General features: G+C 46.7%; 1 protein-coding gene across 3 annotated transcripts in view; it reads right to left on the bottom strand.

The window, feature by feature from the left end:
* TMEM229B (transmembrane protein 229B) overlaps window positions 1–27535 on the bottom strand; it is a 50886-nt gene that overhangs the window by 13933 nt on the left and 9418 nt on the right. Inside the window, exons 2-3 of one of the 3 annotated variants that reach the window (XM_083836790.1) lie at window positions 22650–25925; window positions 10021–10196 (exon numbers count right to left, since the gene is read on the bottom strand). The gene's annotated coding sequence lies outside the window, so the exon portion shown is untranslated. Of the gene's footprint in view, window positions 1–2602; window positions 2932–10020; window positions 10197–10344; window positions 10520–22649; window positions 25926–27535 lie in introns of those variants that run through there. The other 2 variants (XM_083836789.1, XM_083836791.1) reach the window with 2 other exon arrangements.

The raw sequence follows: 27535 nt of genomic DNA, 5'->3' as shown, positions 1-27535 counted from the left end.
GTCAATGCACAAAGACAAAGGGACACCTGAGTTGAAGTCCACACACGCAGCTGCCACGGTAAGAGGTGGAGTGATTTTCTTCCTTAAAACTGCTACTTTATTTGTGTTGGCTCTCCTAAGACTCAGGGAGCCAAAGCACAGTAAGAGACGGAAAGCTGGTGAGAATTAACTGGAAAAAAATGTTGCAAGAACTTTGCACTGAGAACAGAAGATGGATCTAACGAAGTAGGGTGGAAAGACTCTGGAGTATTTGTAGAATAGAAGGAAACAAGGAAGAGTGCACATGTAGAAATAAAACTGTAAGTGTATTAGTAGCAGAATCCTTGTAGGAGACAGATGTTGGGCAAGTAAACTCATCGCTGTTTCGTAACCACTAACTTCACCTAAGCAGATAATAGTGAGGATCCATAGCTCTCTGCAGCTAGTACAGTGACAAGACAAAACCTGGATACATGTTCCATCCCACTTCTTTCTACCCACCCAAAGTTTACAGCCTCCAAACCAGCCTGCCTCAGAACCTTGATGGGACTAGAAAATGTATTGGAAGACAGGCTATTTTCCTCTCATTACTGACCTGCTGAGCAGTCACGGAGAAGAGGCAGCACTCAGAAGTGGACAAGACATCTAAACCAGAGGAGATGGGGAAGACATGTAAAGACCCTCTCTGTGGCCAACCAGGGCAACAGACAAAAGACCTGTGAGAGCTCCACTGGAGCCATTTAGCCACACTATCTTCCTGCACTAGCACACGTAGAAGCAACACAGCTGGAACAACAAAACGGTTTTGTTGAGTGGCAAAGTTAAGTCCAGGGATGTAATTGTACTGCCAGGTTAGGAGAGATTTGCTCTTTGCAAGTGTTGCTTTGGAAGCTGAGCTGCCACAATACAGAAGAATGGGAAGAGGAAGAGGGAGACAGTGGAATGTGGATCAAAAGATTGCTCTGGGATGAAAAATAACCTCGAGAGCACTGGGAGAAAAGTGAAAGATTGTTATCCTTGGCTGCATTTGCTGTCAGTGAGCTGACAAAACCCCCAAAATACAAGGTGCCAAGGTAAGTCAAAGAGTGCTTCTCTGCCAGTCTCTTGTCTCAGATGACTCTGCTCAGAAGACTACACTGGAAACGGCTTCCCTTGACATTAGACGCAATTTTAGTTTTATAAAAAGTAAATTCTACTCTGCTCTGCAGGCTGGAGTTCACTCTATGCTACTCTAGTTCAGCACTCCCTTCTGTCTGAAGAAGCTGCAGCATGCAGAAAGAGGAGAAAATGACTTAGCAGAGCCAGACCATCTCCACTGGCCTCTTTTAGCCTGAGAAAAAAGGGAAGACAACTGTTTTAAAACCTATCTCCCCCAACCTGGCACTGCAGCAGGGCACGGCAATCAATTGACTAACACCCCAACGGAATGCTCAGCAGCAGCAGAAGGCTCTTGGGTATCAACTCCTGCTGCCTCAGCCCTGGGCTAGCAGCACACATCACTGGCTGAGAGCTCCAAATGCCGGATCCTGCCATTGCATCCATCTGTCCCAAATGCTAACGTTATGGGTGAAGTGGGAGACAGGAGGAAAAATACCACCTTTCTAAAGCAGAATTTTATTAAGACAGACAAGTTCCTTGCATCTCCAGTTGTGTCAGAATACCTCACAGTTAAGACATTACCACCACAAGATGTAGCCAGGTATCAGAAAATGCAGGTACCAAGGGCCTGTACAAATGCACACGGAATGACAGCCAGTGCCTCAAAGGCCACGTCATACCATGTCATCTTTCTTAATTCACTACTACTGCAGAAGCAGCAAAATTTTAAAAAACAGAATCCTATTGTTCTGTTACCTGGGATTTAAAATAAAATGTTCTAAGACATAAAGCTCTTCTCTTTTCTCATATATATTTAATTTGCAATGATTCACAAAACATACCCTCATAATCCAACCACAGGCATTAATTAGTCCAGATCCTTGGCCATCTCAGAAAAGAAACCAGACACCAGTTGACTCTTTTTTTTAAAAAAAACAACAACAAAACTTGCCTCTGGAAGCTGCTCTTCCCAAAACAGATGACTCATAACAATACAACACAGAAAGCTCATGTTCTCAGTCTCATCATTTCTCTTTTCCTTTACAGGAGCACAGATGTAGCTTTGGACAGCCCAGACAGTACCTTTCACCAGCCCTGAATTCCCCTCACAAAAATACTTCGGTGGTCATACAGGGGCTTCAGGAACACGTGGGGACACGAGTGCGGAGAAGGTGCAGTTGCTAGCCCAGTGTCTCTGTCCGGTAGCTGGCGTTGCGATGTGCAGTGTCTCCACTGCTGGGCTCCACGGGCAAAATGCTTGTGCCGGGGACAATCGGACCCACTGCAGACCCAGACCATGTTCTCAGTAGCCTCGGTCTTACTACCCTGGCCAGATCAGGGACAGAAACCTGACACAACTTCAAAAAGCTTCAAGCCCAAAGGCAGCCTTAGTATCTGAAACTTGCTGTTCCCCACCACCACCACCCCGTCATCATCAGTTGACCCAACCAAACACACTACCACACTTTAGAAAACCATGCTGTGCTTGATCTTTGAAGAGAAAGGAATACTGAACCAAACGTACCTCAGCTGGTTCCCAGGAGAAGTTATTCTTGAAGTTTCACGGCAGCCTACTGGCAAATCCTACGATATCCAGGACACCCTCAGCTGTAAGAGATATTACCTACCAGCCTGCGCTCTACAGAGTCATTTACATCAGACAGGAATGCATAAGAGGAAGTGGTCAGATAACTACTTCCCATCCACCAAGTTCAGTTCTTTCTTAACACCTCCTGTAATTAGTTTCTCTCATTTACCAAGCACTCCAGTAATTTCTCTGAACTTGCCGGAGGAAGCTTACTGTGCTCCACACCTGGTAGGAAGGACTTAGCTTCCCCGTGGAGCCTGGGGAGCACAACCAGAAAAGAAAAAAACACGGCCCTGCCACTCTTTATAGCAGGAGGACAGAATGGAGGCAAACCCTGTGATGTTCCGGAGGCTCACGCAGCTGCAGAGGCCTTTTCACTGCAGGGCAATTCACCTGACTTCATTCTGTCCAACTGTAATCTAACGCTTTATCCAGTTACTGTGTAATTGTCCTTTTGTGTTTACAGAGAATGGCCTTAGCCAGGGGTGACAGAAGCGTCCTGCCCAGCTAGTGACCTGTCACACAGCTCCAGGACAGCACAGGGTTTTTCCAGAGTCACACTATCTCCTATCTGGGTCTTTCTGCCCAGCTGTTCATTTCAGGTGCCCTTAACTCCTGACTCATGTTTTCAGTTTATTCTACAGTTTCCTGAAGATAAAAGATATACTCTAAAATACTGCTTGTTATTTTAGGAGACAGTTGTTAGTTAAGCAGTGAGGAGCTCTGTGCAGGCACAGAGCTCTCACTAATATTGACTGAAACGTGCCTTTACTGGGGCACGCTTGTTCTTTGAGATGCAGCCTCCAGTAATCTGCCTCACACCGTTACTGCAGCACGATGGCGTTCTAACAAGTGGATTATTTGCATGGCACAGTTTTAGCAGCTTTTGAATTTCATATAAACTTTCCCTCTCACCATGTACATATATCCAAATTCATTCACAGACTTCAGGCACATAACGACACCTTAGATACAAGCTTTGTCTCTGCAGCCTCTCATTGGTAGTTAAGTAGAGCCTGGGATGACAGCTAGAGATGGATATCCTGGAGACAAGAGCAGAGCCCACACATTCCTGACGGTACCATTGCTGCACGTTTCCCATACCTCCTTAGAGGTGTTTAAAGCATGTAGAACCCTGATTTATCCACCTCAGTTAAACACCAGAGGTTACATAGGATAATTCCAGGTCTTACAAGATTTTTTAGTTTATCTTATTTTCTTTCTGGGCAACAATAGGTACCTCATGCTTCTGGGCAAAGTGCCCACTGAACAAACACGTCAGTTTTCTTGTGTGTGTTGGGAATTATCTTGTGACAAGACAAAGATGGAATTCCTCAGTTTCAGATTTGAGCAGTTTGATCCTGCTCACATTGGCTAATAGGGAAAATAATTAAAAAAAAAAAGAAAAAAAGAAAAAAATACTCTCCAAAAAACCCAAACCCTAAATTCTTTTTAAATCATCTTTAAAATCTGCTCAACAAATACAGCATCAGGTGGCCCACAGCAAATGGAACCAGAGCAGCAGCATATGTTGTCCCTGCTTATGTAAAATGCTTACGAGCTGTCATTTCGGTGCCTGAATCATGCATCTGCTATTGACAGTCCTGGAGGCATACCTTCTGGTCACCTTGTCCGTTCCTTTCTGGAGGTACGCGTACCTGCAGCACGTAAGGACTTTTATGACAGTCAGTGGGTATCTAAGCAATACACTGTCAGTAGGATGAGTAAGAATATAAGTTCTTATCAGCCACCATGACTAAACCAACCTGAATATGCTTCCATTATATAACTAATCTTTATACACACAACAGTAAGCCTGCCACATCACACACATGCCAAACAGCAAGAATTCCACTAATTTGCACAACAGTTTATAGCAATGCCAAGGTGCTCAAAACAGCTACCCAGACGTTTCCCAAGCACGCTCTTTGTGCTTAGACCCATACTAACTTAGAACCTACATCACACCTACGCTGTAGCTAACCAGCTTGCTTCGCTGTATCTTCCTTGTCTCTCAGGGTTCTCACAACTGCAATGACACACAGAGTTAACCGAAATGCTGCATATGCAGAGGTAACTTTTAAACACAGGTGCCCAGCCAAGGCAGTAGTTATGTGTGGACAACAGACACAAGTTGTTCTAGCAGCACGCATCCGCTCCTGAAAACACACAAGAATTGGAGGGTGACTTTTGATACCCCATGCTGATAACAGTTTTCTAAGGTATTTCTCACTTTAAGCCTTAAGTCACTCTCAGTCACGTGAATGTAGACACTCTGACAGCATATTACAAGGTATGAAGTTTTGCACTGTAGCTGTAGCACTGCCAGATCCTCCTTCCTTCTCTGACTGGGTCTATGATGATCAGCATACAAACACAGGGAGCTCCTTCTGCTGCCTGGAAGCAGCTCCCTTTCAGCAGCCCTCCCCCATCATCCTCTCTGGTGGAGCCACAGAGTGTGAAAAATTCCACGAGTCTGATTAAGAGCATAGGAGTTATCAAGTAGCAGAGGCTTTAGAAGACTGGGATGAAGTCTTGGAGATTGGACCACACATCAGAGGATACTGCAAGGAGGTGAAGCTCTTTTGCAGAGCTGCAGAAAGGCTCAGCACTTAAGAAGTATGGGATGCTGGAGATCCAACTCAATACTTCTCATTCTGGGAGTACAACTAAAGCGCCACGTACAATATTGTAGCTCTCCCAGAGCAATTCTAAAAGACGTTGAGACCTCTACAATGAAAGGTGGGAAAAAAAGGAGAGAAGCAAGAAGCATCCAGGACTCAGATGGAGAAGCAAAAGGACATTCCTAAGTCAATGCCAAGGTGGACACGCGGATTGGGTTGTCACGAGACTGTGCTATCTCATGAAGCAATATGCAAAATGATGCAAGTCATGCAGTGATCCCAAGGGAGACACAAAAGGCTAAATAGTACTGTGTAGCAACACAGGCCTCGTGAAACCTCAGTTTTATTACTAGGTTTGCTCGGATCTGAGGCATGACCTTGGATGAGTCACCCCATCTTCCTGTGCCTCTGGCTGCCACCTGGCTAATTAGACCAAACTATTTGGTGCAAGAGCTGCATCTAGCTACGGATTAGTGTGGCAGGTAGCACGAGTGGTCACTGACACGGCCAAAAGCCATGCAGCACTACTGGAATATGGAGAGCACCTGCAGCCAGCCGCCTGCAGAAGCACTGAATTCACACCGAGTTAAAAAGGCTGCATGACTAGGCGGCTCTCAGCACCAGCCTCATTTGCTCAATCATCTGTGTCACGTGGATTCCTGAATTTACCAGAGATTTTTTTTCCAGGGAGCCTGAAGGTGCATCTCTGAGCCAGATACACGCATTTGTACTTAACAGCATCCTCAATAAGCTGCTCCGTACAGCAGTTGAGTGAGTAATTAAAGGAAATGTTGCTGCAGTAAAGCTCCTCATCAGCAACCTAATTAGCATTCTGAAAATAATTAACATTCCTTTCTATAAAGGGAACAGATGACCCATTACATCCATCCGACAAGGAAAACAAATGCTCAAGGTAAGGGAGCTCTGTTCAGGGGGTGAGCACGAGAAACATCCAGTAGCAGAGGAAGCACTAATGCCAGTGACTCATGAGGAATGGCCGGTGCAGGTGGGCAGGCAGGACTGGGATGTGCCTGATGTGTACATCCTCGCTAAGGTGCTCTTTCCTCTGCCTCTGTGACCTGCTGATCATACTGAAAAATTCTGCACTCCGACATCTCTTGAAAGCCAGATTTAAATGCTCTCAAATTCAACCACTTAATCGCATACATCACTCTCCATACGCAAGAATTCCCCAGAAGGTCATACATTTGACTATGAAAACACTCCCAAAATTCTTATTAAAATAAATGATGACTTTATGTCACATGCAGCTGATTTCTGTTTTCTGCAGGAACAGCTGAGGTTACACGAAGTATGAAATACACGTGCCCAAGTTTCACAGGGTGGTACTGAGATCAGTTAGCATGCTGAAAGAGTTAGGTATATGTTTCTTGATCAGAGATCAGTGTAGATGAGCAGAGAGTCACAGATGCATGTACACATGAGAAGAAAGCAAAGGACAGAGGTCAGCATATCACTGACTGGTACAACAAGAACTGTGGTACAGTCACAGTATTATCACACGTATTGTTACGGCACAGGACAACAGAAAGGAGAAATAAGCCATGACAGAGCCAAGCTTCCTGACATCCACGTGTTCAGGTAACGTGACGAACATAATAAATAACAGACCAGCAGTTGCATTTTTCAGCTGATTCTATGTTTGATGTACATCTACACTTCCCTGGCAGAAGAGTTGAATACTCATAGCCTTCAACTGTGATTGCAGTGAGGCAAAGCTCAGCCGTACAAAAGCTTCCACAGTTACATCACTATGGAAACCACAAATCCACCGCCTTCTCTGTTTGTCTACTTCTTTCTCCAATTTAAAAAAAAAAAAAGTATTTTTCCAGTCTATCCTCTTCTCACTGCTGCCCAGACCACAGGAGGACAAATGCTTTTTACCTGCTTCAGGAGCAGCCCTTTCTTCCTCCAGAGCCCCCTTTGGGGAGGGGCCCCACATCTCTCAACCCAGATGGGCAGACTTCCCCCAGGATGCTTCCACCACTTCTTTCAAAGGGGGCTCTTCGAACTCAGCCTGGGATTTCATCTTTGTTTCCCATCCATGACTTCCCTCAGCTTCTGGACTAGGACAACTCCAAAGGTGGGTCACTCTTGGGGCAAATTAAGGCAACTTGCTGAAATCAGAAGCTGAAAACTGTTCTGGATGTGACTTACAGTGTCTTGATTGAAATGCCTTTAAGTTTCCTTCCTCAGAGCTTATATTTGTGGAAGAGCATTTGAACTGCTCTCAAAATGAAATAGGGGACATTACAAGTCAGCTCTAAGTCCAAGGGTTGAACTTTTGCTTTAAGAAGCCCATCATTTCTGTAGAAGCTGCTAGTTACAGGTACCTTTACCCACACTAAAACTGTAAATACCTCTCAGCAAAAGCCTAATAGCCAAGAGCAAATCTGGAAGATGCAGAAGGAAAACGGGGAAAAATATTCAAAACTCTGCGGTATGGTATACATGTTGCAGCCTAGGTATGTGACATGGCTGAAGGAATCTTCACACCAACAAGTCAGAGGGAAAAAGCAAAAGAGAGTAGAAACCCCTCCACATCTGTGTATTTTGTGCTTAAGAACAACCTCTGAATGAACCTTCAGCAAAGCTTTCTCTCACCCTGAGCTCCCAATGCACCTCTTACCTGAGCTCAGGGCAGTCCATGCTATGAGAAGAGAATTTAGCCTCTGCAGTTTCATAAGTTCTTGGCACCTCTCAGCTTCAGCTGCCAACAAGGTTTCTAACTACTATGTAGACAAATGACCACTAGTAAATGAGTTGAGAAAAAAAAACACATATTTTACAGAAGTTCCCAAACAGCCATTTAAACATTATCTTCTTCACTAAGGTGCTCCGCGTGGAAAGAAAAATCCTAGCTGTGCTCTGAAGACTTACAGCAGATGACCCCCTTACCACCTTTCGCAAAACAGGCCAGAGCAGTCAGTGCTTCCACCTTGGTTCTGACTCATTTCCCCCACCTCACAGACAATTACAGGCTGCTATTAGTGGACACATCCCAGTTTTGTCGGTGCTACTTGAGTTCCTACCAACAGCCCACAGGATGATCAAAGGTTACTTCTGTGTCCTCAAGGATGTCACAACAACAGTGCACAAGCCAGTTTTGTGGAGGGCAAGGCGAGCAGAGTGCTGATCACAGCCTGCAGGGTCATGTCCCTGTGGCTGTGGAAGCAGATCTGTCTCCATCCCCGGCAGACAGCATCCTGAACAGCCTGAGTGGATGGAACATACAGGAGGCACTGGAGGAATGAATTATGCATAGTCTTGTTCTGCTGCCAATGGATCTATGTTTTCTTGTGCCCATGCGGCACTCAGTTTTTGTTTTAACAGTAATAGGAGACGTCTGCGCTTCCTTTGATGGCTCTTGAGGGCATGCGATAAGCAGCATTTGCTCCACTCACAGCAATAGTACCATACACCACAGCGCTTGCCAGACACAGCTTTCTTCAGAAGTACTCAGAGCTGCATCGTTGACAAAACGGGCTGGATTCGTTCCAGGGCTGAGTCCAGCAGCAGCAACCTTCCCGGGAAGCTGCTGACACTTGCTTTGTCATAACCTTGCAACACTGGCTGGAGCCTCACCGCTCAGTAGATGACGTGTTTTGACCAACCGAAGCCCCGTGTTCAGCTGCACAACCAGCAGCACGAACACACCCAGAGCCCGAGGCAGCAGCTGACCCCTCACCGTGAGCGTTGCCACAGTTCAGCCTGCTGCTTTCCTTCAGCAGCTGACTTGGTCAGCTCCCCAGCTGAGAGATGGCGATGAGACCCCTGAGGCAGAGGGCAGGCTGAAGGAGGCAGGTGCTACGCAAGTCTGCACGTGTAGGTGGTACATACGGAGAATTCAAAGCGAGCTCCCAGTCAGAGTTAGAGCACTGTGCACAACCTACCACGAAGCCTCATCCACAACGCAGACTGTAGCTTGAACTGCTGCAAGCCGTTATCAGAGCACCAGCGCTTAGCCCCCTGTTAGGGCACCACACCACGTACCGCAGACTCGCAGAGCACTCTGAAAAGGCTGCAGGGTCTGCAGACTGTCATCATAGTCCCGCAGTGTCTAGCCCATCTGCCAGGATCAATGTAAAGCTTTGCTCCAGGTTTTAAATCACCCTTCCGATTTGATACATTTTACATCCACTCTACGCAAGCGTAGCAGGCTGCAACAGATAGAGGCAAGCTGAGCCTGAGAAGATAGCAGAGTAGCACATTGGTGAATCAGGTGCAGAGACCGCACTGCTTGTTAGGGCCAGGAATAGACTGCACATCATCTGACTCCCACCTGTGCTTCTACCAGCAGAGAGATCAACCCTCCGCTCTTTACCTACTGCTCTCCTTTAGTTCAGAGACGCTGTTCCACTGTCCTGATTGTTTTAACTGCCTGAGGCAGTGCGTGTGTGAGGTTTTAAAGAGACAATAACACTGGAATAAGTTTGGCAATACAAATTACGAGCGATCAGAACAACATGACACAAATCAGAATGAAATCAAGGGCAATGTGTGCAAACAGCGACCTTATTTACAGCTCTGGGAAGCAACTCAGAGATTGAACCGGTGGAAATAACTTCACCTCTTGACCATCACTCATCCACTCTACACATTTGAATTTCAAAGGTCACATTTACAACCCATTCACCTCTGTGCTCGGAGAACTGCTCTGATTTTCTGCTCTAGAGCCCACTCCCGACGCTTTCAGTCCCGAGCTCTTACCTCTTCTGGGGAGGAATCCTGGAGCTCTCCCGCTTCTGGGTCCCGCTTTGCTCCGGGCTCACAGCATCTGCAGAGCAGCCGGGTTGTCTCCAGCAGGTCCAGGCCGCTTCAGACGCCTGCCGCTTCCGAGCCCGCTGCGTGTGACCAACAGCTAATACGCCGACCAGACAGCCTTCCTAGAGCAAAGCAGTACAGTTTTATTTTAACGGGGCGCAGTCTAAGAGGCTTTAGGCACTGAAAGAGCTAGGTGTGTGAAGAGCTTAGCTCCAGTACACGGGGTGCGGGAGGCCTGACCCCTGCAGAGCCCCAGGTGGGTGCCTGTACCTGCCCCTCGCCCGGGCTGGCTCCTGGCAGCTGCCTCTCCTCTGCCTGGGCTGGGTCCTTCCGCTCTTCACTGTCCTTCTGGATCCCAGCCACAGCAAACACCGGGGCAACTTCACTGGAGCCAGTGACCAAAGGTTCCTCACTGCTACCATCTCAGCCAAGGTCTCGGTTAACCCTTCAAGGGTTACCAGAAAACGTTCTCTATATATTTTTTTCTTCAACAATCAACCAATTTTTTTTTTAAAGTAAGCTGCTGACTCCTTTTCATCCCAATCCTCCTTCTCCTAACATTGCCTCCCCATCTCCCCCACCTCCTCACTTCTCCCAGCATCTCTTATTTCTTCTTCTCTCCCCCCCACTCCATGCCTTCACGTAGGCAGGTCCCTACCACTGCCCCCCACCCCAGCCGTTTTGGGGGACACGTGCGCTGCTGCTTCTCCCCTGCTCTGGCGAGGAGACCGCCTTTCGCCTCTGCATCAGGCTCAGGCAGCGAGCAGAGCCCGCGAGCGTCTCCATCTCTTCAAGCACTGACATTTAGGATGCCACGCTCCTGGTTTTCACATAAGTCACACCTTGAGGTGCCAGTTCCAACACAAAAATATCCAGCATCGTACTAGCTTCAGCCTCACAGATCTTACACTCAGAGGGCTTGTCTATACATAGGCGTTTTCTGGATTAATTGCATGTGAAGACGTTACAGAGCAGGAACATTTACGTGCCAGACCGTGTAACAAATGGGATCTTCACATTATCCTGATGAATCTCAGAGTGTTTGAGCACCTAAATCCAACAGCAATTCAAGAAAAACAAAACATTTTCTCTTAACAAAAAAAAAAAAAAGTTTTTATTTAGATAACACTGAACTACAAAAACATTCCAATTAAAAACGCAGATTGAATAACTAATCCTCCCCCAACAAAACCTTCCCACCAAGATTAACGGAGTGATGAATAGCATAAAACCACTAATTAAATCAATGTAACATGGGTATTATAGAGACACATTTAGTGCTTTCTGCATACACACTGATTCTTGCATCTACGTTGGAGCCTCTCTTACCATGAGCAATAGTTGCTATTTTAACAGCCAGGTATTCGTACATCAAATTGGAAAAGAACTTTGTTGTTAACCAGCTCTGGTTTAAATTGCTCTCAACTAAATGTTCCCATAAATGATTTGCACGTATGCTACTTTCATTGTATGCGTTTTGTCACAGTTGGGTATAGGTTTCTGCTGAACTATTCATCAGACACATGTAAACAACATTTCAAGGAGTATTTCCAAGAAACGCTTTTTATAGAATACTGGGAGCTCTTTTTACATAGTCAGATCTATTTGTCTGCAAATTGATTTTAAAAGAGTGAAGAACAACACGCTACCAGACAAATGACCACACCGCACTCCCGACTCCTTCAATGCACACACCTGAACATCAGAAAGCGCGCTATTGCATCTAACCCACGGGCTGTGCCTCGGGGTCACCTGGTTTGCTTCTTTGTTCAGATAAGAAACAGATCCCATCTCCTGTCGCAGATGATAAACTGTCACGAATACACCCCACTGCCTGGCACAAGGCTGAACACACTCTGGAAAAAGCAAAAGCAACATTTTCAAGGGGGTATATTTATTGCCAGCTGAGCTCAAGGTATCACAGTTCGAGGGCTCCCTCCTGTCTCAAAGGCTTGGCGTGGAAGAAGAGGGACAGAGCGGGGCCGAGCAGGCCCTCTTGCAGGAGGACGATGCGGATGCCACACCAGAACCCACCTACATAACGCTGCTGTTCCCCAGAGGCTTCAACCAACCTAACCTTGGGATAACGCCGTCCTGCTCTGCACCTTGCTGCACAATTCAGCCCCTTCCCTGGCACCCACGCGGTGCCACAGTGACCCGGACCAAGGAACGTGCCATCCATTTGACCACTACCCCCCAAAAAGCTGGTAGTACTCAGCCGTATCACTTCCCAGGTTTGGCTTACAGGCCACCACCCAGCAGGAAGAAATTCCTTTTTTTGAGAAGAAAAACAAACAGAAGGAAGCCTTTCATTTCTAGGAGCTCAAAACGCTTGAGAAACCATAGTTTTAGTTTCTTGCATATCTACACTTGAAAGAAATTAAACATTGAGGTAACTCTTCATTAGCAAATACTACATCGTAACACATGAGCAGAGAGGTAGAGCTGAAGGTAAAGGCTTGATTTCAAAATCTAAAATCCACAGACTCAGGCGTCCTTGTCAGTTCCTGCACTTTAGTACAGCTAGGCAATAGCACTCATCAAATGAGAATGATGGAGATGAAATTCCTGACTGCGAAATGGTTACTTGCATGTTCCTTCAACTATCTGCTTATGCTTTTTCCTGATTTCCAAAGTGCTCCAAAGAAGAAAGCTCAGGTCCATGCAACTACTTGGTGATGAAAATGAACATTTCCACCAACAGAGAAGCCACTGAACAGCATTGTGGCTCAATTTATCTAGGCTTCTCCTGGGGAGAAAGTGCCAGGTTTGGAAATAGAAAGCAAGCATCTGTCTTCTCAGAAACTCACCCCGCTCTGGCACAGCTTACATGGAGCACGATACAAGTGTCACTGCCAACTGGACTCCCAACACGCCCTTCCTTCCCCAACGCCTTTCGAACAGGGCTTTCGAACCCACACACAGACCGGCTGGGATCTGAATATCTCAGCACCCCAAACATGGGAGGTGTGGCTGAGCCTCCTTCCCAAGAGGAGGGAAGAAATAAAAACCACAGAAAAAAAATAAAAACTGCAGCCATAACTCAGGCACACCACCACTGCACCATCCCCACCTCCCCAAGAGGAAATTCCTCTTCTGGAAGAGGAGCAGCAACAACAAGGTTCCAAAACCAACTCTCTAAAGCAGCGATTTCCTGAGAAAAACAAAGTATCTGGAAGGTTAGGGGAATACTTTCCCAAATACCTCTACAGCAGTCCACTGTTTCTACTAAAGGCTTCTGGCAAAGCCTCGAGGAGCACATCAGACCCCCAGTTTCCTATTTTCTTCTTAAAAGCCCTGCCACCACCCAGGAGCTGAAGAGGCACAGGCAGGTGCTGGCACCCACACGCACCTCCAGTATCTGCAAACGCTTCTGTGGCCATTTATCACCAAAAAGAAGAAACGGGTCTGGAATAACTGCCAAGAGCCTTTATTTCTTGTTGTTGTTATCCTGCAATCTGTCTTTAAAAAAAAAAAAAAGAAAAAAGTCAGGTTTTGAACCCACACACTCACTCCCCTGTGCTGGTAGCTCTGTCTCGTATTATTAGAGTCTCACTGACTGTTTCCCCACGTACACCTCACTGCTGATGTTCCCTCCGTTCCTTCCCCGCTACAGCAGCGAAAACGAACCAGCTGGCTTTACGCGCGGGTTCTCGTGCATTGCCACAGCTCTCAGTACTTTGGGGCGAACGGGTCTCTGTTTAAGGTTTCCCACAGCTTGCCACATATCCCTGGCACGTACCTCTTAGCATGAATCTCTCACCCTTTTCCTTATTATCATGTTCCCAGGGATGAGCTATGGTCTACTTCCCACAAGCTGGTGAAATCCTGTGGGACAGAAGGTTATTTACTTATATACACTTAGATAAACTTCATTACCTTGAAGAGCTCAGCAAGCATTTTTTCCTGTTGTTTTCAGGCTCTGTGAAGTTTGTTTTTTTTTTTTCTAAAACTGGGGTTAAACCTGACCTTGCAGTATGGCAGTTGAGCAGGAGAGTTAAAAGGAGCAACTCTCACAAAACTCCACCTACACTTGCTTTATGAAGAAGTACAGAACACATTACACCATGAAAGCAAAGTCACTGGCTTTTTGGTAATTGAAGGCAGGGTACTGTCGCCTAGCAACTTATCTGATTACCATTTTTTCAAGTATCACATGCATACTTAGATATGTTGCATAATGTCTCACTTTCAGGGTTCCTAACCTAACAAGAAAAAAGATACCGAAAGTAATGCCCCTAGCCTCTGTCCTGGCAAAAGAGAAAGTTCAAGGTGGTAGCTCAAGAACTGGTCAAAACACTAATATTCCTGAATTTTACTCAGGAATTTTCCTGGCTTACAAAATGTGCTCATACAAGCATTTTATTTTATCTACTTGTCTGCAAAATGACACTAATAATACCAGCCTCACAGAGAGGCACTGAAAATTCATTAAGAGCAGAGAGATTCTCAGAAGGATGCCACGGAAGTGCTGGTGTTAGCACTTACAGCTTTTAGTACTCCAAACGTTGCTAAGCCCTGGTCCAAAGCACAGCAAATGTTAATCGTTGTCCTGACATTGTCCAGTCCTTGTTTCCCAAACAGCGATCTCATACCATGAGAACTACATTTCTCTCATCAGAATCTGGCACTTTGTATGTCTGGTATGTAGCTGGGAAAAGAAAAAAAAGACGAACCTCCCCCCTGCTCCACGGTAGCATACCCTACCTTGGAATTGGACTACTAGGCATTATTGCAGCTCTTAGGGCTCCTACCGAGAAAATCAGAGGTGAATCAAAACATGTACATACATTATGTTTTTAGATAAGAATATGTGCTACTTATTGACCTGCTCTTTGAAAAACTAGTTACGCTCCAGCTAATCTATATGAAAGAACAGAGCCTTTAGCTGCCTTTATGGTGAGTACTAATACCTCATGATACAAACATCAAACTGAGGAATTGTTTCCTAAAGGATATAATCAGCTAAGAGCTGACTTGCACCCTAAGGATTGACCTTTTGAGCATCCACGAGTTACATGCCAATATAACATAACAAATTGTCAGCTTTATATATGCACTTCTGTTTTCCATTTTGCACAGAAAGTGGATGGCTCAGCTGCCTGGGGCGCCGCTGATAGGATATAGCCCCTGTCAGCTCAGGTGACTGAAGGTGATGTTTTAGAAACCCAGTATCTCCAGTATCTCACCTCCATGTAAAGCATTAACTGGCAATGGAAAACCCCAAGCAAGGACAGCCAACATCTATATTGCTAAAGAATCATTACCTTACCTTCGCAGCAGCTCCTCTCTTCCTGGTAGACCTTAAAGCAATTTTATGAACTGTGCCCTACAGCCTGTGGTTCTTGTGCAAGTCCACTACCAATTGAAGGCTTATTTTCGAGATCTACCTTGGAAAGAACTGCTGGATCAAAATAAACCAAATCACACGGCACCTATCATGCCACTAGGGGAAACTACATAAGCATGTTGAAAACACCAGAAAGCACAAAAAAAATCTTCTTCTTCCAGTAGTTACTGGAAACATCCTTACCATAAGCCTCAACTGATACAAAACCCGAGGGAAACACGTTGGCCAAAGAACATCCCGCAGGTTACGCATGCCTACCTTGGTGAGGTTAGCCGAAGAGGAAGCTGCCAGACACCGCTCCCATCAGGCACACCGCCACACGCAGCGAGGAACCAGCCTACCTACGGCTCTGTATAGACGCGATCCAGCCAGAATCTCTTAGCCAAGATTAGGCTGGTGGAGCTGACCGAGTCTGGCCATCTTCTGTGCGAGCACTCCAGCTGAAAACAAACCAAGCCAGGCTCCCCGAACCCAGCAGGCACTTTGGAGTACGCAGCTATCTATGCTAAGGAGGGAGCCTCCCCCTTCACAAACACTTCATCACGCCCCCAGCACAGCACGGTGCCTCGCAGAAGTCCTTCGTAAAGGCTACCGTCAATACCCTGAGCACCTGAGAGGCAAGGGGCAGCCGGGAAGGAGTCGAACCACAGCTCCACCAGCTCATGCTATCAACACTTATCTAGCGACTGCTAGCGCTTGGATCTTATGCAACGAAAGCAAGGCAGCACACATTTGCGGTGGAGAAGATTCCCTCTGTAATCTAATCCAGCTTTGACGGAAGGCTGCGAGGGTGGAGGGGGTTGAAACAAGGTTGAGGCAAACCTTGTGTGCTGGCGCTAATAAATATCTAAAACAAAATGAAGCCAATAAAACGCTTCTCTCTTTTACACGCACTAATAACTAGACACCTCTGAACTAGTAACCAAAAGGCTCTCATTCAGATATGCCTACAAACACATTTCTAAAGCAGCCCAGCTTTCATTTAGCCTACAGAGACGCATTAAAAAGCAGCATACACCTGCAAATAAATAGAATTTACGTTTGTTTCAGCCGGCCTGTGAAGGGCATAGGCTTTGGCTTGCACCAGACATTATTGGGTGTATCATTTACAACCAGGAATGTAGCGCTCTGACTGACCAGAAAGAGCACCTTGTTCTCAATTGGCATAGATGTTGGTAATCTTCCTGCGGAGCCAGAGCCTTTGCCCAGCCTGGCTTTCTTTCAGCACTCTTTCTGGTTGGCTGCACAAGCACCTTCACCTAAGAGCTCGGAAACCATCTGGATACTCCTGCTTCACGTGTCGTCACAGAAACGTGAAAAAACAGCCGCATTTATTTCTGATGTACAAGGAAATCAGCCCTCCACTCCCCTGCCCAGCCTGCTCAGAGCCTCCAGAGCTAACAGCAAGCAACACGGGCAGGCAGTCAAGTCACCAGAGGGTATTAAAATACATACAGGGAGCAGATCTGAGAAGTAAAAGGGGATCATTTACAAGCCCCTACCAATCATAGCCACAAACAGGTACTACCTTTCACGTAGGAAAACATAGCTCCCTAGATGATGAATCTTCTGACAGAAGAAGTAAGGAAAAATACCCTACCTCACCTTTTGAAACAGGCAGATTTGTTTCGAAAGCGACCTCCCATTCGTGCTGCTCAACTTCACTTCTCACCCCAGATCCCGCAGAGGAACACCTCTGTTGGACGTTGCTTCACCCACAGCAGCACAGGAGCACCCGGGCCAGGAGGGACCACACTGCTGTTGGCGCAGGGGTCACTTCCCACCTTCAGAGCCTGCCTTCAGCATCTGAAAACTTACCAAGGTATTGCAACCGCCTATGGAGGTGGGCAGTGCCTTCCACCAAAGGAAGGAGAGGGGTGGGAGCAGAGGCTTTTCCTGCCTCCTGCTGGCAAACAATTTATCTAAGTAATTGACCCATTTTCTATGGAATAATTAGCCCATGGGAACGAAACACTGCTGCCCTTTAATTAGTCATGTTGGTACCTCTCTTGTCTTACCATGTAATAGTAGGCAGCGTGAGACTGGAAAAAACGCTAAAAGAAAACAACTTGATTTCATTTCCTTAAGCATGACATTTATTAAAGGCAATCCAGAAACAAGGAATCCTAAGGCACAAGTGCCAACAATAAAATTTCCTGACACTTCTATGATTTCAGTGTCAGCAAACAGGTCTCCTCCGTGCCGCTATGTCAGGCTTTTCTTTTGTAGGAGCTTTTCAGAATACTTTCCCTTCATCTTCCCTGAGGAAAAACTCCCTGTTGCGAAGTTTAAGGACAGGAAGGACTCTGCCCAAAATCTAGGCAGACCTCCCGGATATCAATTTATTAAATTTTATGCAGTTTCCTTGCCACAGATCTCAGTAATCTGGATAAGGACAGAGGTCCTTTAGTCTAAGGAGATTAGATTTACATACCAGGAACAAAGAACACAAAAAACCACGCCACAGCCCCTGCAGCAGCTCCAAAACTGGCAAAGGACTGTTTCAATGGGTCTCACACGGATGACCCACTGCAACCCACGATGTGCTGCAGAGGAAACCTAAAAGCCTGGCCCCAAACTCCACGGTAAGTATGATCCTGAGGATACAAACAGGACTTGCCAGCAGAGCACCTAATGCCAGCAAAAAGACCTTCGTGCACTGTTCTCAGCGGGGTGAGCAATCTCCTCCTTTCCCACTGCCCCCAGACCTCCTCCTTCTGCGTGTTCTGCCCCGACCTGGCTCGTTCCTGATGATTCAGAGGAAGGCAAAAACTAAATTCATCTGGCTAATTACGCATTGAGAGAAAATATCCTTCCTGCATACAATGCAGTGACTGCCTGCAGCCCTGTAGCACGAGAACTGAGTACAATCCTTGCCTTAATCAAATGGACAGGTAACACAAGTACATTCAGGACACCGCAAAACAACTCATTCTCTCTTGATGTGAAGGAATAAGGAGATAGACAAATTAAAAGCCCAAAGGGATCCCTGCATCTGCAATCCTTAAGACTTCTCTAAGGAGCTTAATTAAAGTATAGATTGTAAAAAGATACCTCATTTTAAAGACTCCAAGCCCACCACCTCAAAAAGTACTCCACCTCACCCAAAAACCTCTTCCTGTGTTACACTCGAGGTCAGGAACCAGCATCTCGCTTCAAGGTTAAATTCGTCTTTCCCTGCTCGGCACCACATCACATTATGACATTGTCAGCACAACTGCAGAGCTCCCACTATCAGGTATCATTTCCACACGCATGCAGAGATCTACATTACTCTCAACCCACCTGTCAATAAGCTATCCTTAACTCACGTTGTAGCCCCCTCGACCTTCCTCGCAGACTGCCACGGGATCTCGCAATAAGAATCCCAAGGTTTGAACTCTCCCGAGGAAGCTGCTCCAGCCTCCCCTGCCACCCAGCTGCAGAGTGGGAACAGCAACGCTGACCATGGCTGCAGCCACGCGACCAGACCTCAGCAAGACGTTATGCAGGCACAGGCAGTATCAGCTCAGCACCTGCTTGCCCCTCCGTTTCCCTTCCACAGGCTGATACTGCTTCCTTCTTCAACATGCAGGATCTCAAAGTGTCTCACAGGCAGCGAATAACCTGCTTGTAACAATTCTGCTGCCCTTTGGTTAGGAAGCTGCTAGTTGAAGCGTGCAACTTGGGAGTTGATGCTTTGTGTTTCAATTTCAAGTCTACCAGTGAAAAACAAACATCTGTGCCTCAGCTTCCCCCCTACAAAAAGGGGAACATCTGTTCAGTGAAGAACTATGAAGTTCGCAGGCATGCACAAAGCCACTCAGGAGAAAAATACGTACATTCAACTTCAAGCGAACAATCTCAATTTCTCCCCAGATAGGGCCGTCCCCTCCCCAGAACACAGGCATTTACTGCCATCCCTGCACAGCAGAGGCCGTACCTTCTCACTGGGACTAGGCGCTGAGATTCAGGAGCCGCCAGGATGTGCCGTGGGCATCACGGTGCCGTGAGTACAGACTTCCTACAGGGCTTTCCTCAGCATTGGCCAAAAGCGGCTACAGGTGTCAACACTTGCATTTCAATAAGTCTTCCCTTTCTGTTTCCTAGTAATTCTACAGATTTTTTTTTTTTCCGAGCTTCCTATTTACCACCAAATGGTGGCTAGCCCTGTGTCTAGCTGCTGCAGTACATATATTAACGCTTTTGCATTCCTGGAAGCCATGGAGTAACGCTCTTTGGGCAATGTGGTCCTCTTGCAAATCCCCAACGCCCACAGCTCCAGCAGTCGTCAAACTGCCACCACCTCGCCTGCAAAAAAAATAGCTCCCCCAGGGACTGCATTTACCTTAGAACAAAGAGGGAAACACGACAAACCTGTCAAATAAACGATGTCAGAGAACAATAGGAAATGTTTCACCTGGCAGAGTTTTACTGCTGCTGCTGTGTAATTAGGAGACTTAACAAGTCTGTGCTTCCCTGGCACTTTTGGACCAGCAGTGCCAAAAGCTCTCTAGGAAGTCCTAGCGTAAGGACCCAGCTCACCCTGAGAGGGAAGGGCAAACCACTTCGCATCGCATCCCAGGTGCTAAAAAACCTAGGGACAGCTTTCAAAATCCTGGTGCAAAGGATGGACAGAAGGAATCAGATTTCCCATCTTGCAGAAATTCAGCCATTCTGAATGCGTTTTCCACGCCAAAAATGGAACAAGAGCAAACACCCTGACACCGATTTCGGTTAAAAAAGAAGGGGAGGAATCCCTTGCTTTCAGCTGCTGATAATATCCGGTTTTCTGACCTCCCAGCGCTGCAGAAAACTCACTGAGAGGATGACATCCAGCCCCCAGCCTCCCGGCTCTGCTGCCAAAACGCCCATCTGCCCCACGTTTATTTTTCCCTTCCCCGCGTGAAACTTTGACTGAAATCGCTGCAACAAAGACGTCTGGAAACCACCTCGGTTTTTATCAAAATAAATAAATAAAGGGGGCAGATGTCAGGGAGAAGCAGCTCCGCCTCCACCACCTCGCTGCTCCCCGGCGCCGCGCGGGCCCCCTGAGGCGAGGCGAGGCGAGGCGGCGGCGCCCCGGGGGTCGCGGCTCCCTCAGGCCCGGCCTCCCCCCGCCCGCCGCCGCCCGCCTTTGTCTCGTTCCCGCCGCCAGAAAAGCGAAACCGACGGCTCCAGCCCCCGCCTTCCGCCCCGGGCGGCGCATCCCCGGGCTCCGGGCCGCGGGGAGGCCCCGGGGCGCTGCCGGCGAGGCGGGCCCCGGGCAGGTGCCGCGGCTCCTTCCCGCTCCCCCCCCCCGCCCCATCGCCTCACCGGGCTCCATGGGCGCCCCGCGGCCGGCGGCGGGAGGCGAAGCGCGGCCGCCCCGCTCGCCCGTAGTCCCGATGCGGCCGCAATCTGCACATGCTCGCTCCCGACAGCCGGCCTGCCCCGCCACCTTCCCTTAACTCTTTCCCGGCTGCTCCGCGCTGCCTCCCGGCCCCCGGGCCCCCCGGGAGCAGCCTTGTGCCGGCGGCACCCTTCTCTGGGAGCCCTCGCGACGCCGCCCGGAGCGCTTGCTCTGAGGCGGTGCGCGGTGCTGGCGGTACCTGCGGTAAAGGTGCCTCCTATTTACCCTGCTAAAGCAACCCGTAACGCCCAGACCCGGTCGGGTGTGCGACACAGCCCTCGCCCGCCTGCGGCTGGGTCTGGATGCTGACGGGACAGCCCTGCAGTGCGGGAAATCAAAGGCGGCTCTCGGAGGAAACATCGGTCTGCGGCTTCGCTGGTAAAAGAGGGAAACATAATCCCTGCAAGAAGCGTCTTTCCACCCAGAAGGGTCTCCTGCAGCTTCAGAAAATTGCCCAAGGAAGAGGAGTAAGAAAGTAGATTTAGGGCATAAATAGTAAAACAGATTAAATTCTTTTTTCATTCTACATTAATTCTAATGCAGCATGATAACAGAGGAAGATGCCTTTCTCTAAGCTCAGAAACCCTGAGCTGGAGCTGAGGAGCACACGACCAGCTCCGGTACCTCTGCCCCCAGGACAGTGGAGCTAAGCGGGCTCTGCAGCAGGCAGCAGCTGGTTAACTAACGCCTCCAAAACACCCCGCAGGCAGAGGTGAAGGAGATGTCTGGGTCTGTTGCTTTACAGAGAGACAACTCAAGCTACTGTGGAGTGAAAGGCTAACCTCAAGTGACACAACGCCAGAAGTGGCAGCTGGCCAGAGCCCACAGGTCCGCATTTCGGTGACCTCCTGCCTCTCTCACCTGACCGTGGGTGCCTCATGGGCCTACCCGGCCCCCTCAGGCAGTCCACGCTCTCTTTCTGACAGTCACCAGGTTTCCGGGTCTCTCCTGCCTTCTGTAGTACCAGGAATGATGAGCTAATGTTTTTAGCAGAATAAGGATGTTTTTATGACCTCTGTTTAATGACTCAGCAACTCAGATATCAATAATAAATGGTCACAATGATGAGGCAATGGCAGCCCGGTGCAGGCTCGAGGCAATTACAGGGAAGGACTCTCAAGATGTCTGGCCACAGTGGCGCTCTGAAAGGCTGCTGTCTGCTGAGGGACGGCACCTCCAGCCCCGGAGCTGCAGGGCCCGCAGGTACCACACACACCAGGGAGGGAAACGCCGCCGCTTTGCGCGTCCCTGCCTAACCCGGGGTGCCGGCTGGCGCTCCCCTCAGCGTACACGCTGCGTGCAAACCGCTGTGGCTGCTCCGAGGATGCCACAATGCAGCAAACCGGCCTGTCACCGAGTCACCTGATCGCACAGTCTCACTGCAAGAGCTGGAGTGTCAGAAAGATGGAGCATTTTAAAGGGGAAATGGAGAATAACGCACAGCTAGCACTACCTCAGCAACCGAGCTGTGCAAGCTAGGGCAGCATTGCATGTGCTGGTTAACTCAAGCTGGATTTAAAAAAATACACACTTTTATATATATTCCAACAGAGCTGAGAAGAAATATGCTAGGATAGCTAAGACATCTTTGATGTTCAAAAAAAAATACCGTCTCTGGTTAGCCAGATGCAGAGGACAGCAGTCAGATGCAGCGCTCGTGTATTTATTGTGAAATAGCATCCTTTAGAAAGTCCTGGGGACTGTGCTAGAGACATAGTCGAGAGAGAGCATGAGAGAGATCATTTCACAGTATGAGACAGCATGAACATTTCACAGCATGAGAAGAGAGAATGCCTTACAAGGAGCAGAGGAAAGGTCAAAGAGAAAGGAAGAAGAGAGCTAAGAGATACTCACCTACGAGAAGGAGAAATCAACAGCCAGAGATGGACCGGAATAACTGAGAAGCACATGTAGGGAATACATAAATCTGTATTCTCCTCTCTAGTCACAGCAAGCAGAGAAGAAGGAGGAGGTGAGGAGGAAGGAGAGGGCTCCGAGAATGAGAAGGAAGGAAGGAGGAGGCAGTGAGGCAGGGGTGAGGGGGATGGAGACGAAGGCTGTTCTGTGCTGAGGGGACAGGCAGGAGGGAGAAATGTCAGAGAGAGCACCTGCTGGTGGTGCTGTACACCTCAGGGCTTGCCCAGCTCCCCCCACCTGTGTTTGCTGGTGCAAAAAAGCTATTATTTCTTCATCCAGCCTTCTTTCTTTCAGCCTGAGCTAGTAATGGAAGAGAAAAAACTAGCGGAGTTGAGATTATAAAATCTCATTTAAAAAAATCTTTATAAAAAAAGGAGTAGGATGAACACAGAGGTGTGAGGATTTCCAGAACTGCCCATTTGTCATGTGTTCACTGCATGCTTGAGCTCTCGGAGGCCTGGTGCTGGGAGCGAGCATCGGTCTCTGCAGAGCATCCAGGCTCGTATGCGGGAAGCTGGCTCCGAGATGAAAAGTTTGCAATGACCTAAGCGCGCCCTAGCCCCTCTGCAGCCACTTGTAAACAGGCACAGAAGAGGCAGTTGATCATATGAATGGTTTTACAACCCTGTCATTTGTGCCTTGCCTTTACCTGGAAAAACACACGATATATAGCACCAGATTTAGTTCCTCTGTATGTGCACCCGGAGCCAGCTTAGATGTCTCTGTACTGCCCTGTCTTGTTCTGGAAAGACTTATTTGGGTGTAGCACCGCACCTTAGTGTATGGAAACATTTTGGAAAGCAGCATAATCATATTTGCTTGGTACTACACTCTTGTATCTGAGTGCGCTACTAGTGCAGAAATATTCATGCTGATTCCTCACTCTTCCATCCTGGGTCTGGCAGAGCTTATTCTCTCACTGTAGCTTGTGTTTTATTTATGGTAAAATTGTCAAGACTGAAAAAAAGAATGTCTTACTTCTTCGGGAACTCTTTAATGTGGTGGTTATACTGGTATCTGAGTGCATCACAAATACTGCTGCAAGCACAGCCATTCTCTAAGATCTCACTTCTACAGTCTGGGATTTGAAGCCCAGACATGTCAAAAGGAATCATAAATTTGAGACTTGTAGCATCTTTTTCCCCAGATAATTTAGTTTGACATGGCTCCCTTTATTTACATTCCAGTTGTGAATGCTCATCTGTTCCGTAAACCCAGCCCCAGTCTAGAAAAAGGAGCACCTGGAAAATCAGGAACTTCTATTTGTCTCACCAGCTTAGTCCAGTGATATGTCTGACATTGCTTATGAACTAATGGAGGATGGGAACCAGCTCTCCAGAGCAGGGTTTAACCACCTGCCTCATGAAATCACCCTTACCCTAATTTCCTGCCCCACTCACTACATGCTGATGGGTTCTGCAAAAACAAAAGAGGAATCTCACCTGCTAACACACCCAGCTCTCTCTGCTCAGCCCTGGTTCAGTCTGACTCCTGTCAGCCAGTGCATTGAAAGAGAGACATCCTGGAAAATTTCATCACAGTTGCTTAAAATCTGGCATGTCTCTAAGCAGCTGAAATCAGTTTTTTTTTGTTTTGTTTGTTGTTGTTGCTTTTCTCATAGGGGAGGTATGGCTTTTTTTTTTTTCTTCTGCTTGTTGAAGGTCCTGCAACTGGGAATTGAGCATTTCATCTCTCTGGGTACACAGAAAAAAGAGGAGATACTGTGTTTATTTAATAAATCCTTCACATATGTACATACGAAACACAGGCTTCTCTGTCAGGAAACTGAGGAACAAAGAGCGTTCTTAAAGCTTGCAAGGAAATTAAAGAAGGAATTCATTTCTCTATTTTTTTTTTCCTGAGAGGTCCCCCAGTCCCTGCGTTGTCAAATGTTCTTCAAATAGGAATAGGAAATGCCTTTTGAGGAATACCACAAATCACATATGGTCTCAAAGCAGACAAACCTATTTTATTTTTATGTTGCCTACACAGGTCTTTATGCATTAACATGGAAATTGCTTTGTCTTTTGGGGGAGAGTAGAAAAAAAGCCACAGATTTTCACTACCTTCTCTCTTTCAGTGAATTTATTGAAGAAGCTGTGAAGGAAATTTTCAAACATGATCCCTTTGAGCTGGAGAAGACTTCCTGCTCCAATGGGTTCATCTCTTTCTTTCGCTTGTGGCATGGCTTTGTTGTTCCTAAGGCTGTTGCTAAAGGCTGGGCAGCAAACCCCAAGAAACCCAGAGCTATTTTAGAAAACTCTGGTCTTTCTCTCTGAAAGTGCTGAAACCATTCCCTTACCAGAGCATACTCGTTACTCTAGATGTAAATTGTAATAATAAAGTTTGGATGCTTTGAGCTATCTGCTTTTCTTCAAGACATTTTTCTGTAATAGATACCTGACCTGTGATACCTTGTGGCTTAGTGAGAGCTTGGCTCTGAAACTAAGCATGATGGATAGGAAACTTTTACTCCTCAGAGATGCTATGAAACTGCCGTGCAGCAAAGCACTCTTCCTGTAGGGCAGCCTGTTGAGGAAAGCCAGGGTTTCCATTCAAGATACGCATGGGAAGGAACCTTCCAGAAAGACATTTTCATTGAGACCATCACAGCTTTTGAGTTTCCTCTGGGGTGTTGTTCATGGATCATCTCTTTGGACTGACAAATTGTTCAGCAGGGTGCTCATATCCTCCACTGCCTCCTCCTGTATCTTTACCTTCATGTGGACTAGATAGATACCAGCAAGGTCCTTCAGAGCAGAGCAGCAGAGACTTCTAGAACCAGCACCAGGCTGGTTCTAATTCACCACAAGCGTGACTGATGCCTGACAAAGTAAGCCTGTGTTTGTTTGCATTTTTAATAATAACCCAAAGAATCCCTCATGGTTTCTGTTTTGGATTCATTGCTGTGCAGAAGAAAAGCAAATACCATATATGTGGAAATTACAGATCCTGATGGGCTTGGAGGCAAATATCTTTTCTGTTATTTTGCCAGGTTTAACACCATGCAAGTGCTGTTTCTGAAAAGAACAAGTCACTATACAAAACTGCACATGCACAGTCCCACTTGATCCAATAACCTATTTTGTAGGAAAGTGTTGCCCAGGAAAAATGGCAGGTGACTGGAACCCTGGAGACCTGGGTTGTGTTCACAGACATGCTTCAGGCCTTCTCAGTGCCCTCAAATTCACCTCTCTGGGTTTGTTTCCCCAGCTGTAAAACAGGGAATACACTTCCTTTACTAGAAGGCTTTCATATGGCAGTAGAAAGCAGGATAAGCAAGGAGGTGTTATACTTGAAAGGTTTCTAGGGTGCTGAACAACCAAATGCTAGCACTTCACTGACACATCTCGTAACTCTGAGCTAGCTAAGAAACTGAGACAGAGAACAGAGAAAGCACGTGATTTACCTAAAATGCTTTTGAATGTCAGTACCAGAGATGGGATAATTATAATAAATAATTCTATTTCATATAATGTCTCTGGTATGTATTATACTGCAAAATGGTTGAGAGACTAAATATTTCTGTAGCTGTAGTTTTTATTTATACAACATGACGTGTTTGCAAAGTGTTCTGCACAACAGTAAAATGACAAGTGTCTGCTCCAAGTCACTTATAATACAATTCTAAAAATTAGTCAAGTAATGATAATAAACCAGCGAGAGGAGAGGAGGGGAGGGGATGGGGGAAAATTATGGAAAAGACAAGGGTTGCAATATAAAAAGAGATCAGTAAGGAAGGGTGTGAGCAATTAAACAGTATGAATGAAATTGAAAGAGTGTTCCTCTGAGATTTGAAATGATGTGGAAAGTGGATGAGTCAAATGAATACATAAAAGCAATTCTGAGCTAAGAATTACAGTATTACTCTTTACTTTTATGTATCAAATATTCACAAGGAGCTGCTCGAGAACATTCCACAGGCCAAGAACTTCTGAGTAACAAAAACATCTGAGATGAGCGAAAGCTGTTCGCAACCAGGGCTGAAGCAGCAAAAGCAGCAGCTAAATCTGTCAGATAAGCTGTCTACTATAAATACAAGTTATCTTACACTGCCCTTCTCCATTCTGCATTGCCTGAATTTCCTCTGAAGTTGCATTAGTGGTGAGATTCTTGTTTCTTTCTTAAACTGTTATTTGGAATGGCTGCACACTATCAGCAGCACCCATGCTTTGCCCAAGAGCCACAAATGCCTCCAAAGTACTTTGGAGGAGGAAAGTTTTCATGGGCTTCAATCTTAAAAGTGTTTAGGCACTCAGATATGCAGGTCACTACTACAGCATTCTCAAAAGCAATTTAGCATCAATTAATGCCTATTCATTTTGGTGATACGAATATCAAATAACATTTTGGCAAATGAGGTTCCCCTATTCAAGCATCTAAATTATGTTGAAAACGTTGTGCCCTGTGGCACACTGTTTTGTTTTTCTTTTTCTCTACCTCAACTTCTGTTCATGCCTTTCATAAATACTTCAGCTGGTGTTGTTAATACAACGTGTGCATGAGGCCAGGTTACCTACAATAGGTGCATGTCACAGCCAAAGAAAGAAGTTTCTAGACAGAAGGACAAGGGAAAGAAGGTCACCCAGCAACTTCTATTTCACGTGTGTAATGGCCATCTACTGGAATATCCGAACACAGAAAATCAGCTGGGGACTTACAATCCTCCAGTTTCTTTCATTAGTTACCTTGACAAGCTTAATTCATCTTGTTATTAAATGGCAGCGCTTAAAGGACAGAACACAGGGAAAGTTGCATGTTTAGCAACAGCTTATTGGCATAATTATAATAATAAATATATTGCTCTCCTGCAGCGTAATGGA

Source organism: Anser anser (genome assembly GCF_964211835.1).
Source record: "Anser anser genome assembly, chromosome: 5".
In the NCBI taxonomy this organism is placed as follows: domain Eukaryota; kingdom Metazoa; phylum Chordata; class Aves; order Anseriformes; family Anatidae; genus Anser; species Anser anser.
This window is presented reverse-complemented; position numbering and strand designations above follow the sequence as displayed.